Genomic DNA, 13,103 nt, shown 5'->3' on the forward strand with positions numbered 1-13,103 from the left:
CATCTTAGCAAATTACACGTTTCAAATATTCGAATATCAGGGTGTCACTAAGGATTGAACCCTTTCTATTCATAATGAATACATGAAGATAATCTGCACAATAGTTTATAACATTACTCTTGCTCGACACTAGTTTTACTAGCCTGTGTCCCTATCCTTCATAAGCATATCAAAGCCAAGTCCCAGCTTCTTGAAGCGGCTAAACTTCATGCTTATATAGGTAGTCCTTTTCTTTCTTGCACCTACAAATGCAATTTTTCAAAAGAACCATTGAGAAGTTATACTTCAACCTCCTTAACTTGCAGAACCGAACACATACCTTTTGGGATACTTTCGATGATGTGTTCCAATCTCTACATGTTAAGCTTTCCACATTGAATTCAGCACCTAATGTCATATTAGATGGGAATTGGGTATCTTAACATAAGAGATTTCAGATGGACTTTAATCCTAATCCCACAGCCGACCTTTTCACGAGATCTCTACTTAACCCTTTGGTTAAATAATCGGCCAAATTATGCTGAGTTCTCACAAACTCCACTGATATCACACCATGCATGATTAACTCCCGAACCATGTTGTGTCTAACACCTAAGTGCATAGACTTCCCATTATACACTTGACTATATGCCTTAGCCAAAGTTGCCTGACTATCACACCTGATAGACATGGGAGGTATAGGTTTGGGCCACAATGGAATCTCATAGATTAGATTTCTTAGCCATTCAGCTTCTTTACCAGCTGCTGCTAAAGCTACAAATTCAGATTCCATTGTTGAATTTGTAATGCAGGTCTGTTTCTTGGATGCCCAAGAGATAGCACCTCCTCCAAGGAGGAATACCCAACCACTTGTGGATGAATAATCCTCCATATTGGTTATCCAACTTGCATCAGAGTAACCTTCAATAACCGAAGGAAATCCAGTATATGTCAAACCATAGTCAATGGTTCCCTTTAAGTACTTGAATACTCTATTCATAGCTTGCCAATGATGAGAACTAGGATTACTTGTAAACCTACTGAGTTTAGCAACAGCATAAGCTATATCAGGCCTAGTACTAATCATTGCATACATGAGTGATCCTATCGCCCTTGAGTATTCAAGTTGAGACACTGCTACACCTTTATTAGGTAATAGCTTCAGGTTAGGATCAATGGGAGTACTTACCGGAGAACAATCTTTAAAATTAAATTTCTCCAATATCTTCTCAATATAATGTGATTGAGAGATGGAAATACCATTGTTTCCACGTTTGATCTTTATTCCTAAGATCACATCCGCCTCCCCCATATCTTTCATATCAAACTTAGAAGACAAAAATGCCTTAGTTTCATCAACTTGATCTTGGTCGGTACCAAAGATCAACATGTCGTCTACATACAGACAAATGATAACTCCTTTGCCATGAGTATCAAACTTGCTGTATAGACATTTATCTGCTTGGTTTATAACAAAACCACTAGACAACACAACCTCATCAAATTTTTGATGCCATTGCTTAGGCGCTTGTTTCAAGCCATAAAGAGATTTCATCAGTTTACACACCTTATTTTCATTTCCTGGCATAACAAACCCTTCAGGTTGTTTCATGTATATCTCTTCATCCAATTCACCATTTAAGAATGCAGTTTTCACATCCATTTGGTGAATCATCAGATTGTGGATAGCAGCAAGTGCTAACAACAGTCTAATAGTGGATATCCTAGCAACAGGAGCATATGTATCGAAAAAATCAATACCCTCCTTTTGCCTAAAGCCTTGGATAACCAATCTGGCTTTGTACTTGTCAACAGTACCATCCACTTTCATCTTTCTCCTAAAGATCATCTTACATCCTAATGGCTTACATCCAGGAGGTAAGTCAACCAATTTCCATGTATTATTTTGCATGATGGAATCCATCTCACTTTGGATTGCTTCTTTCCAGAATACAGCATCCCTTGAAGCCATTGCTTCACTAAAAGTCTTTGGGTCTTCCTCAACATTAAGGCAATATTGATATTGAAATTGAATATCATTCCTTGACCCTTCAACCAAATAGAGTTGAAAGTCATCACCAAATGGCTTAGCCTTTCTTACTCTCGTACTCTTTCTAGTTTCAGTACTAGTTGAAGGTATATCCTCAATATTAACTGAGACTTTCGACATGGAATTCATGTCCTTTGGCCTAGGTATAGATGTAAACCTTTGTTCATCAAAGATAGCATCCCGTGACTCTATAACCGAGTTCACAGCAACAGAATCATTAGATTCTAGCACATAGAATCTATATGCTTTAGAATGTTCAGCATATCCAATAAATATGCAATCTATACCTCTTTCACCTATGGTTTTCCTTTTAGGTTCTGTAAGCCTGACTACAGCCCTACATCCCCAAATTTTGAGATAACTCAAATTTGGTGTCTTTTTGTGCCAAAGTTCATATGGGGTAACCTTATTCCTTTTGTTAGGAATTCAGTTCAACAAGTAACAGGCTGTCAACATAGCCTCACCCCAAAATCCTTCACTTAAACCCGAATAGGATAACATGGAATTCACCATTTCTTTCAAGGTTCTATTCTTCCTTTCGGCTACACCATTCTGTTGTGGTGTATAGGGAGCTGTAGTTTGATGTATTATTCCAGTAGATTGAAAATAAACCGGATCATAATACTCACCTCCCCTATCCGTACGAAGAGTTTTGATTAGCCCATTTTGATGAAGTTCTACCTCTTTCTTATAAATTTTAAATTTATCAAGAGCTTCATCTTTTGTATTTAATAAATATACATAACAATACCTTGATGCATCATCAATAAAAGTAACAAGATATTTTTTATGACCTAATGATGGAGTAGCATGCAAATCACACAAATCACTATGAATAAGGTCTAAGACTTTAGTCTCACTTTTAACATCCTTAAAAGGTTTCCTAGTGATCTTGGTCAACATGCAAGTTTTGCATTTTTCAATGTTCATATCAAAAGGAGGAATCATACTTGTTTTTGACATATCTTTTAATCTTTTGTAATGAACATGTCCTAATCTAGCATGCCAAATTTCTGATTTTGTCATATTAGTTATAGAACTACACGAGGCCATACAAACAGATTCATGAACAAAAGGAACATCAATGTTTAATTTAAACATTCCATTACAACGATAACCAAATCCAACAAACGAACCATGTCTTGACAAGATGTACTTGTCACTTTCAAGTACTTGCTTGAAACCACAATTATTTAAAACCATACCAGACAATAAGTTCTTACGAATACCAGGTACAAATAAGACATTATCCAAATACAAACTTTTTCCGGAAGTAAAAACTAAATTCACACAACCTAATCCTAGGATTGGTTCAGTTGCAACATTGCCCATCTTCACAATAGAGCCATCATTGATTGGTCTAAATTCCTTGAACCAACGACGATCTTTGCACACATGGCTTGTTGCTCCCGAATCAAACCACCAAGCAACGTCATCATCCTGCACATAGAATGCATCAGATATTAGTGATACATAATTTGAATTCGTATTCGAATTAAAATTATTCACTACAATCTGACCTTGTTGCTTTTCAGGATCATTAGACCCACTTGGACCAGCCTTGTTCTTTCCTTTGAACACCCGGCAATCCCTCTTTAAATGACCAGGTTTCCCACACTTCCAACATGACAATTTTGTCTGTTTGTTTGGACCTTTGTTCTTATTTCCTTGAAATTTTCGTTTGTTACCTTTAGCATTCTAATTTTGCTTAACTGTTCCACTTTCCTCTACCATATTAACGGAAGAGGAACCTGCTACGGGTTTATTATTGACTTTGTCAATTTCCTGAGCCCTCAGCGACTCCTCAATCATGAAATGACTGCCGAGTTGAACCAGAGTCAACTCTTCCTTCATATGTTTCAAGGTATGCTTGAAGTCTTTCCAAGAAGAAGGCAGTTTATCAATTATAGATGAAACTGCAATGGATTCATCCATTTTCAAATCATGTTGAGTAAACTGACCCAAAATCCGCAGCAGTTCATTATATTGCTCCATAACAGGCCTCGAATCAATCATTTTGTAATTAAAGAAATTACTAACTAAGAATTTGTTACTTGAGGCATCTTCTGCCATATACTTGGATTCAAGAGAGTCCCATAATTCCTTAGCAGACTCAACATTTTGATAAATATCAAAGAGAGAGTCAGACATACCATTCAGAATGTGTCCACGACAAATGTAATCGTCGTTCTCCCATTTCGAACGCTTCCTTGTTTGATCCAGAGTTTCGCCTTCCATATACACCGGCATCGGTGTACTCAGCACATACACCACATTCAATGTTGTCAAGAGAAAGTGCATCTTCTTCTGCCATCTTCTGAAATCCTGCCCTTCAAACTTGTCCAACTTTGCAAACTTGCTTGTCATCTTCGAACTATCGTTCGTCATCTCGAAAGATTTGATTCAATCTTTTGTTGGTTAATCTTGAAAATCGAGATAATCCTGGATAAATCTGAAGTCGTGTATAAACACTTTCAGATTGAATCAAATTTCGGGGTTCAACCAAAATTGTTCAATCGGATAAAATCAGAAGATTATAATTCAAGAGTTTTGTTTTGGTCTTGTGAGTTTTTCACATGTTATGCTTTTTGAACCAGGATGATTATTTATAATCAAAGAACAGGTGGTTTTTGGCGGTTGATGGAAGTTATTTATTTTTAAAAATTGCCGTTGATGGAAGTTTTAGTAACTTCCATGTAACTTCCAACCGTTGATGGAAGTTTTAGTAACTTCCATGTAACTTCCAACCTTTGCCTAAACCGAACATCTCGTTATTACATTAAAACAAGCGTGCACTCTTATTTTAACATAATAAAGAGATCAATTACACTAAAATGTCCAACAAACCTCCCCCATTTTAGTGTAATTACCGATCAAATCACCAAAGTCATAACATACCACAAACTACTGCATAGATGAAATATCGTGACGATTGAATTTCATCTTAGCAAATTACACGTTTCAAATATTCGAATATCAGGGTGTCACTAAGGATTGAACCCTTTCTATTCATAATGAATACATGAAGATAATCTGCACAATAGTTTATAACATTACTCTTGCTCGACACTAGTTTTACTAGCCTGTGTCCCTATCCTTCATAAGCATATCAAAGCCAAGTCCCAGCTTCTTGAAGCGGCTAAACTTCATGCATATATAGGTAGTCCTTTTCTTTCTTGCACCTGTAAATGCAATTTTTCAAAAGAACCATTGAGAAGTTATACTTCAACCTCCTTAACTTACAGAACCGAACACATTCCTTTTGGGATACTTTCGATGATGTGTTCCAATCTCTACATGTTAAGCTTTCCACATTGAATTCAGCACCTAATGTCATATTAGATGGGAATTGGGTATCTTAACATAAGAGATTTCAGATGGACTTTAATCCTAATCCCACAGCCGACCTTTTTACGAGATCTCTACTTAACCCTTTGGTTAAATGATCGGCCAAATTATGCTGAGTTCTCACAAACTCCACTGATATCACACCATGCATGATTAACTCCCGAACCATGTTGTGTCTAACACCCAAGTGTCTAGACTTCCCATTATACACTTGACTATATGCCTTAGCCAAAGTTGCCTGACTATCACACCTGATAGACATGGGAGGTATAGGTTTGGGCCACAATGGAATCTCATAGATTAGATTTCTTAGCCACTCAGCTTCTTTACCAGCTGCTGCTAAAGCTACAAATTCAGATTCCATTGTTGAATTTGTAATGCAGGTCTGTTTCTTGGATGCCCAAGAGATAGCACCTCCTCCAAGGAGGAATACCCAACCACTTGTGGATGAATAATCCTCCATATTGGTTATCCAACTTGCATCAGAGTAACCTTCAATAACCGAAGGAAATCCAGTATATGTCAAACCATAGTCAATGGTTCCCTTTAAGTACTTGAATACTCTATTCATAGCTTGCCAATGATGAGAACTAGGATTACTTGTAAACCTACTGAGTTTAGCAACAGCATAAGCTATATCAGGCCTAGTACTAATCATTGCATACATGAGTGATCCTATCGCCCTTGAGTATTCAAGTTGAGACACTGCTACACCTTTATTAGGTAATAGCTTCAGGTTAGGATCAATGGGAGTACTTACCGGAGAACAATCTTTAAAATTAAATTTCTCCAATATCTTCTCAATATAATGTGATTGAGAGATGGAAATACCATTGTTTCCACGTTTGATCTTTATTCCTAAGATCACATCCGCCTCCCCCATATCTTTCATATCAAACTTAGAAGACAAAAATGTCTTAGTTTCATCAACTTGATCTTGGTCGGTACCAAAGATCAACATGTCGTCTACATACAGACAAATGATAACTCCTTTGCCATGAGTATCAAACTTGCTGTATAGACATTTATCTGCTTGGTTTATAACAAAACCACTAGACAACACAACCTCATCAAATTTTTGATGCCATTGCTTAGGCGCTTGTTTCAAGCCATAAAGAGATTTCATCAGTTTACACACCTTATTTTCATTTCCTGGCATAACAAACCCTTCAGGTTGTTTCATGTATATCTCTTCATCCAATTCACCATTTAAGAATGCAGTTTTCACATCCATTTGGTGAATCATCAGATTGTGGATAGCAGCAAGTGCTAACAACAGTCTAATAGTGGATATCCTAGCAACAGGAGCATATGTATCGAAAAAATCAATATCCTCCTTTTGCCTAAAGCCTTGGATAACCAATTTGGCTTTGTACTTGTCAACAGTACCATCCACTTTCATCTTTCTCCTAAAGATCATCTTACATCCTAATGGCTTACATCCAGGAGGTAAGTCAACCAATTTCCATGTATTATTTTGCATGATGGAATCCATCTCACTTTGGATTGCTTCTTTCCAGAATACAGCATCCCTTGAAGCCATTGCTTCACTAAAAGTCTTTGGGTCTTCCTCAACATTAAGGCAATATTGATATTGAAATTCAATATCATTCCTTGACCCTTCAACCAAATAGAGTTGAAAGTCATCACCAAATGACTTAGCTTTTCTTACTCTCGTACTCTTTCTAGTTTCAGTACTAGTTGAAGGTATATCCTCAATATTAACTGAGACTTTCGACATGGAATTCATGTCCTTTGGCCTAGGTATAGATGTAAACCTTTGTTCATCAAAGATAGCATCCCGTGACTCTATAACCGAGTTCACAGCAACAGAATCATTAGATTCTAGCACATAGAATCTATATGCTTTAGAATGTTCAGCATATCCAATAAATATGCAATCTATACCTCTTTCACCTATGGTTTTCCTTTTAGGTTCTGTAAGCCTGACTACAGCCCTACATCCCCAAATTTTGAGATAACTCAAATTTGGTGTCTTTTTGTGCCAAAGTTCATATGGGGTAACCTTATTCCTTTTGTTAGGAATTCGGTTCAACAAGTAACAGGCTGTCAACATAGCCTCACCCCAAAATCCTTCACTTAAACCCGAATAGGATAACATGGAATTCACCATTTCTTTCAAGGTTCTATTCTTCCTTTCGGCTACACCATTCTGTTGTGGTGTATAGGGAGCTGTAGTTTGATGTATTATTCCAGTAGATTGAAAATAAACCGGATCATAATACTCACCTCCCCTATCCGTACGAAGAGTTTTGATTAGCCCATTTTGATGAAGTTCTACCTCTTTCTTATAAATTTTAAATTTATCAAGAGCTTCATCTTTTGTATTTAATAAATATACATAACAATACCTTGATGCATCATCAATAAAAGTAACAAGATATTTTTTATGACCTAATGATGGAGTAGCATGCAAATCACACAAATCACTATGAATAAGGTCTAAGACTTTAGTCTCACTTTTAACATCCTTAAAAGGTTTCCTAGTGATCTTGGTCAACATGCAAGTTTTGCATTTTTCAATGTTCATATCAAAAGGAGGAATCATACTTGTTTTTGACATATCTTTTAATCTTTTGTAATGAACATGTCCTAATCTAGCATGCCAAATTTCTGATTTTGTCATATTAGTTATAGAACTACACGAGGCCATACAAACAGATTCATGAACAAAAGGAACATCAATGTTTAATTTAAACATTCCATTACAACGATAACCAAATCCAACAAACGAACCATGTCTTGACAAGATGTACTTGTCACTTTCAAGTACTTGCTTGAAACCACAATTATTTAAAACCATACCAGACAATAAGTTCTTACGAATACCAGGTACAAATAAGACATTATCCAAATACAAACTTTTTCCGGAAGTAAAAACTAAATTCACACAACCTAATCCTAGGATTGGTTCAGTTGCAACATTGCCCATCTTCACAATAGAGCCATCATCGATTGGTCTAAATTCCTTGAACCAACGACGATCTTTGCACACATGGCTTGTTGCTCCCGAATCAAACCACCAAGCAACGTCATCATCCTGCACATAGAATGCATCAGATATTAGTGATACATAATTTGAATTCGTATTCGAATTAAAATTATTCACTACAATCTGACCTTGTTGCTTTTCAGGATCATTAGACCCACTTGGACCAGCCTTGTTCTTTCCTTTGAACACCCGGCAATCCCTCTTTAAATGACCAGGTTTCCCACACTTCCAACATGACAATTTTGTCTGTTTGTTTGGACCTTTGTTCTTATTTCCTTGAAATTTTCGTTTGTTACCTTTAGCATTGTAATTTTGCTTAACTGTTCCACTTTCCTCTACCATATTAACGGAAGAGGAACCTGCTACGGTTTTATTATTGACTTTGTCAATTTCCTGAGCCCTCAGCGACTCCTCAATCATGAAATGACTGCCAAGTTGAACCAGAGTCAACTCTTCCTTCATATGTTTCAAGGTATGCTTGAAGTCTTTCCAAGAAGAAGGCAGTTTATCAATTATAGATGAAACTGCAATGGATTCATCCATTTTCAAATCATGTTGAGTAAACTGACCCAAAATCCGCAGCAGTTCATTATATTGCTCCATAACAGGCCTCGAATCAATCATTTTGTAATTAAAGAAATTACTAACTAAGAATTTGTTACTTGAGGCATCTTCTGCCATATACTTGGATTCAAGAGAGTCCCATAATTCCTTAGCAGACTCAACATTTTGATAAATATCAAAGAGAGAGTCAGACATACCATTCAGAATGTGTCCACGACAAATGTAATCGTCGTTCTCCCATTTCGAACGCTTCCTTGTTTGATCCAGAGTTTCGCCTTCCATATACACCGGCATCGGTGTACTCAGCACATACACCACATTCAATGTTGTCAAGAGAAAGTGCATCTTCTTCTGCCATCTTCTGAAATCCTGCCCTTCAAACTTGTCCAACTTCGCAAACTTGCTTGTCATCTTCGAACTATCGTTCGTCATCTCGAAAGATTTGATTCATGTAACTTCCAACCTTTTGCCTAAACCGAACATCTCGTTATTACATTAAAACAAGCGTGCACTCTTATTTTAACATAATAAAGAGATCAATTACACTAAAATGTCCAACAGGAGATAGCCCCCACTATTACTAGCTTAAGGATGTTGAAGACTGTATGATCTTTCTTTCTCTCTCTTCATCTTTATATTGCCATTATATTTTTGCAAGGAGTCAACAACATTTCCCTTTGAGCTTTACAGATAATTGACCTTTTAATCAAGTTTTGTAATTAATATAGATCATAAAGAATCAGGTTGTAGATTGCAGCAAACAAAGGTTCTTGTCATTAGTTTGTGAAGTATAATCCCTCACTTTTTAATATGGCCCATTCTAGTTTATAGGATGACATGCTGTTAATTTATTTTTCGGCTGTTTAGTGTTAACTATTGTAGTATCTCCCTTTTTATTTAACACTTTATAATATATTAGAGATTTATAGGAGAATATTACAAGAGAATATAATGTTGCTCTTTTCATTTAACTTGCTTAACTTAATGGATAGTTAATTAGATAATTTGTTACATATCCCTTCTTTTATAATTAGACTGCTTGCAAAGATATACTACTGACTGTTGGCAAGAATTATTGTTATGCCATGAGTTAATTCATTGAACATTTAAATAAATTCAAATTTAACCTAAGTGCCAAAAAAGGTAATTGTAATAGTGAGCTAGGGGAGATATTTTGGACAATCAGCGTATAGCATAGTAATCAATTTTGAATTTGTTGATTGTTATAACAAAAATAATTTGTTGCTTTATGCCATATGCCATAAACTTTTATTCTCGTTAGCTAGTGAGTTGTTGAATCAAATCTTGTGGCAGCATATTCGAAGAAAATGCCTCGTGGAGCAGGACTTGCATCGTAGGACAGATTGTTGGCATCTTTACATATGCTTTGGGAGGAGAAAGTACTTTTATCAAGTCATTTTGGGGGATAAAAAAGTGTCACTCTTAAACATGGGAGACGTATTGTAAATATTTTTTCGCCGTAATTTATACTATAGGATGCATATTATATCTTGTTGAAATTAGCTTAGACTGTAGTAACCCTCACTTGCTATAGTAGCTCTCCCTTGGTGAGTGGTGATTTCGTTTACACAAATTTTGTCATCTAAGTTTCAGTTTCATTTTTTTGTAACAAGTGTCATCTATAATTCAATTTGTTAGTATTGCTAGTTTAATATTGTATACATTTCTTAAAGGGCACTGTTTTAACCCAGAAATATTCAGAGGCATTTATTTACTTCTGATGATTGTACAGATTTCATTTGATCTGGCAAATGCCTTTTCAATATTGTTCCCTATCATTTTAATTTTATTTATAACGCGTGACTTGTTCTGTCAATGTTGTACTTCAGATTTTATTTTTCCTCACTGTTAATGCTTCACTTTATAATGTAGTTTTAAAATCTGATTTAGCTACATAGATTCATCCTTGACAAGAGGCACAATGTCTTACGCACTGAAACATCCGTGATTTAGCTTAGTTCGTTTGGTCTATCAACAACTGAAGCATTTTTATTTTTTCTTGATTACTTATTTAGTCCCAGAATTTAGATTTGTTTTTTTAGTCCCTAAAATTTAAAAATATTTTATTTTTATTTTCTGAATTTTGACAAATTATTTTTTTTACTTCTAACAATAAATTGATACTTTATGATGAGTTTTAATATTTTGTAGCGGGCTTTACAGTACTTGCATTTTTAAAATGTAAATTTAAGCGTTTAAAAAATTAATTTGAGTTAAAAGTTGTCATAAGTTATTAATTTACTATGTTAGAGACTAAAAAAAATTTGTAAAATTCATAAAAAAAATAACTTTAAATTTTAGGAATTAAAAGTAATACACCTTTCAAATGAGACTAAAACAATAATTAAGCATTGTTGAAAATTAATTTTGATATTAAAGACTAATTTTTATACTTACTTTAAAAGTTCTTGAAATTAATTTGACAAAAAAATGGATTGATTTTCTATATTAAATCATAATGGTGATTTATTTTGAAGGTAAAATTGTATTTTTGGTCTCCTTAGTTGTTTTCAATTTCGATTTTGGTCTCCTTAGTTGTTTTTAATTTCGATTTTGGTTTTTCTAGTTGTTTTCAATTTCGATTTTGGTCCCCCTTTAAAATTATTGACAAATTTTATCCTCGTATTTTATTCCATCAGGCAATCTTGGCTCTCTAGTCCAAAACTGGACATTGACCGTTATAAATGAATGTTGATTGTCTCATGTCACACTCTTATTGGATGATGACGGTCACATATCATGATCTGATTGGATGTCAACTCTATGGAAGATGAAATGTATTGTAGTTGTCATTGGTCAATTAGAATAGAACACGTGGTTGTCATAATCCAATAAGAACGTGACACGTGACAGTCAACATTTTTTTGTCACAGTCAACGTCCATAACTGGAGGACTAGGATGGAAATGCGCCGAGTAGTTTGTCAAAAGCCTTTGGCTCGACCTATTTCGGCTTGTTTATTATACAGAGGCCAAGCTCAAGCTTTTTAAAAAACTTTTGTAGATAAAAAAGATCAAATCCAAATTATAAAAAAAAAAGTTTGTTAAGCTTGACAAACCAACATGTTTAAGTAATAATAACAATAATAATAATAATAATAATAATAATAATAATAAATATTATTATTATTAAATAAAAAAATTAAAACTCTTCAGATTCTTATAAAATAATAAATAGAAAATAAAAGACATTTTCAGACAATTTAAATATTTTTGTTTGGCTATATTAGTATAAATCATCTCTAATCTATACATTTTTTAATATTATGCTCTTTTTTTATTTTCTTTTGATATACTTTGTGTTTTAACGACTTGAATTTAATATGATTTTGTTTATCAATTATTTTTGAATTTGTACATTACTTATACGTAATTCTATAAGTTTCATTTTTTTTAGTTAGTATTTCACTAGGTTTTAAAATAATTAATTGATCAAAGACGTCTTTAAGTAAGCTTTTAAATAGGCTCCACAACTACAAAAAGAAGCTTCTACATCGGTTGAAAACCGGTATCTACGACGGGCCCCACACCGTCTTTGTTCCAGATGTCGTTGTATGTCGACAACAACAACATCGGTCATCCTAGGACCCGTCTTTGTAATGCAAGAATACAACGTCAGTGGCTATAAAAGAATAGACGTTATAAAAAAGGATTCAACGACGCACATTTTATACAACCCGTCATTGTTTTGGTCCATTTCAACGTCGGGTTAGCAAGACTCGTCGTTGTTGTTGTCCATATCAACGTCGGGTACGCATAACACCCGTATTTGTTTTGTTTCCTGTCAACATCGGTGGCGGGCTCACCACCGACGTTGTTTGGCAGTATGTCAACGTCGGTGGTGAGGACACCGTCATTGTTCTTTGAGGTTTCAACGATGGTGGCTCGAGCACCCGTCGTTGTTGGTAAATAAGGCTATAAAGACGGGTTTTGATAAGGACCGTCGTTGAAGTATTTTGCCTGCTCACAAAATTTGGGTTATACCATTCAAATTTCAAAAACAAAGCTACATTTATATACAACAAACATATATAAATACATTTAAAGGATAAATAACACAATCATGCATCAACCAAAAGAAAAGGGATATCGACGGTGACACTCACAGTGAGAATGCTATAGGTGGTTCA

This window comes from Glycine soja, chromosome 15, assembly GCF_004193775.1.
Source record: "Glycine soja cultivar W05 chromosome 15, ASM419377v2, whole genome shotgun sequence".
NCBI classification, from domain to species: domain Eukaryota; kingdom Viridiplantae; phylum Streptophyta; class Magnoliopsida; order Fabales; family Fabaceae; genus Glycine; species Glycine soja.